This window comes from Arachis hypogaea, chromosome 1 (genome assembly GCF_003086295.3).
Source record: "Arachis hypogaea cultivar Tifrunner chromosome 1, arahy.Tifrunner.gnm2.J5K5, whole genome shotgun sequence".
Classification (NCBI taxonomy): Eukaryota; Viridiplantae; Streptophyta; class Magnoliopsida; order Fabales; family Fabaceae; genus Arachis; species Arachis hypogaea.
In genome coordinates, this window is record NC_092036.1 from 53,243,679 (window position 1) to 53,246,792 (window position 3,114).

At 41.4% G+C, this 3,114-nt stretch overlaps 1 non-coding gene across 1 annotated transcript; it reads right to left on the bottom strand.

Annotated features, from left to right (window-relative positions):
• Positions 1-649: 649 nt before the first annotated feature.
• Positions 650-757, bottom strand: LOC112716553 (small nucleolar RNA R71). The gene has a single exon (XR_003160400.1). It is a non-coding gene; the product is annotated as a small nucleolar RNA R71 (small nucleolar RNA).
• Positions 758-3,114: the final 2,357 nt, after the last annotated feature.

The following is a 3,114-nucleotide window of genomic DNA, read 5'->3' on the forward strand; positions in this document are numbered from 1 at the left end:
ACCTATCTTCACCCTTGTGTTTGGATTCTTACCTTTTCCTTCTTCTATTCCCTTCTTCTTCTACTAACATAAAGGAATCTCTCTATTGTGGTAAAGAGGATCCCTATTTCTTTTTCATATGAGCAGGAGCAAGGACAAGAATATTCTTGTTGAAGTAGATCCTGAACATGAAAGGACTCTGAAGAGGAAACTAAGAGAAGCTAAATTACAACAGTCTAGAGACAACCTTACAAAAATTTTCGAAAAGGAAGAGGAGATGGCAGCCGAAAATAATAATGCAAGGAGGATGCTTGGTGACTATACTACACCTACTTCCAAATTTGATGGAAGAAGCATCTCAATCCCTGCCATTGGAGCAAACAATTTTGAGCTGAAACCTCAACTAGTTGCTCTACTGCAACAGAACTGCAAGTTCCATAGACTTCCATCAGAAGATCCCTACCAATTTTTAACTGAGTACTTGCAGATCTGTGAGACTGTTAAGACTAATGGAGTAGATCCTGAAGTCTATAGGCTCATGCTTTTCCCCTTTGCTGTAAGAGACAGAGCTAGAATATGGTTGGATTCACAACCTAAAGATAGCCTGGACTCCTGGGATAAGCTGGTCGCAGCCTTCTTGGCTAAGTTCTTTCCTCCTCAAAAGCTGAGCAAGCTTAGAGTGAATGTTCAGACTTTCCAACAAAAAGATGGTGAATCCCTCTATGAAGCTTGGGAAAGATACAAGCAGATGACCAAAAGGTGTCCTTCTGACATGCTTTCAGAGTGGACCATTCTGGATATATTCTATTATAGTCTATCTGAGTTCTTCAAGATGTCATTGGACCATTCTACAGGTGGATCCATTCACCTAAAGAAATGCCTGTAGAAGCTCAAGAACTTATTGACATGGTTGCAAATAACTAGTTCATGTAAACTTCTGAGAGAAATTCCGTGAACAATGGGACGCCTCAAAAGAAGGGAGTTCTTGAAATTGATGCTCTGAATGCCATATTGGCTCAAAACAAAATGTTGACTCAGCAAGTCAACATGATTTCTCAAAGTCTGAATGGATGGCAAAATGCATCCAACAGTACTAAAGAGGCATCTTCTGAAGAAGAAGCTTATGATCCTGAGAACCCTACAATAGCAGAGGTAAATTATATGGGTGAACCTTATGGAAACACCTATAATTCATCATGGAGAAGTCATCCATATTTCTCATTGAAGGATCAACAAAAGCCTCAACAAGGCTTTAATAATGGTGGAAGAAATAGGCTCAGCAATAGCAAGTCTTATCCATCATCTTCTCAGCAACAGACAGAGAATTCTGAGCAGAGCACCTCTAACTTAGCAAACTTAGTCTCTGATCTGTCTAAGGCCACTTTAAGTTTCATGAGTGAAACAATGTCCTCCATTAGAAATCTGGAGGCACAAGTAGGCCAGCTGAGTAAGAAAATCACTGAAACTCCTCCTAGTACTCTCCCAAGCAACACTGAAGAGAATCCAAAAAGAGAGTGCAAGGCCATTGACATAATCAACATGGCCGAACCTAGAGAGGAAAGAGAGGACATGAATCCCAATGAGGAAGACCTCATGGAACGTCTCTCAAGTAAGAAGGAGTTCCCTATTGAGGACTTAAAGGAATTTGAGGCTCATATAGAGACCATAGAGATTCTATTAAACCTCCTTCTGCCATTCATGAGCTCTGAAAACTATTCTTCCTCTGAAGAGGATGAAGATGTAACTGGAGAGCAAGTTGATCAATATCTATGAGCCATCATGAAGCTGAATGCCAAATTGTTTGGTAATGAGACTTAGGAAGGTGAACCTCCCTTGCTCATTAATGAACTAGATACTTAGATTCAGCAAACTTTACCTCAAAAGAGACAAGATCCTGGCAAATTCTTAATACCATGTACCATAGGCACCATGCCCTTTGAGAAGGCTTTGTGTGACCTAGGGTCAGGCATAAATCTTATGCCATTCTCTGTAATTGAGAAGCTGTGAATCATTGAAGTACAGTCTGCCATATTCTCAATGTAAATGGTAGACAAGTCAGTAAGACAAGCTTATGGATTGGTAGAGGATGTGTTAGTGAAGGTTGAATGCCTTTACATTCCTACTGATTTCATAATCTTAGACACTAGGAAGGAGGAGGATAAATGCATCATCCTTGGAAGACCTTTCCTAGCCACAGCAGGAGCTGTGATCAATGTTAACAGAGGAGAATTAGTCCTTCAATTGAATGGGGACTACCTTGTGTTTAAGACCCAAGGGTGTTCTTCTGTAACAATAGAGAGGAAGCATGAAAAGCTTCTCTCAGTGCAGAGTCAAACAAAGCCCCCACAATCAAACTCTGAGTTTGGTGTTGGGAGGCCACAGCCAAACTCTAAGTTTGGTGTTGAATCCCCACATCTAAACTCTAAGTTTGGTGTTGGGAGTCTACAACATTGACCTGATCACCTATGAGGCTCCATGAGAGCCCACTGTCAAGCTATTGACATTAAAGAAGCGCTTATTGGGAGGCAACCCAATTTTTATTTATCTAATTTTATTTTTCTTTTATTGTTCTTTTATGTTTTATTAGGTTCATGATCATGTGGAGTCACAAAATAAATACTAAAATTAAAAACAGAATCAAAAATAGCAGAAGAAAAAGCACACCCTTGAGGAAGGGCTTACTGGCGTTTAAACGCCAGTAAGGAGCATCTAGCTGGCGTTCAACGCCAGAACAGAGCATGGATCTGGAGTTGAACGCCAGAAACAAGCAGCATCCTGGCATTTAAACGCCAGGAATACACTCTGAGGAAAGCTGGCACTGAACGCCAGAAACAAGCATGGAACTGGCGTTCAACGCTAGAAACATGCTGCAAATGGGCGTTGAACGCCCAAAACAATCATGAAGCTGGCGTTCAACACCAGAAACAAGCATCAATCTGGCGTTGAACGCCAGGATTGCATGCAGAGGGCATTTTACACGCCTCATTGGTACAGGGATGATAATCCTTGACACCTCAGGATCTGTGGACCCCATAGGATCCCCACCTATCTCAACTCACCTTCTCTCCTTTTCACACAATCCAATAACACTCTTCCCCAAAAACCCTTCACCAATCACCTCAATCTACCTTCCCC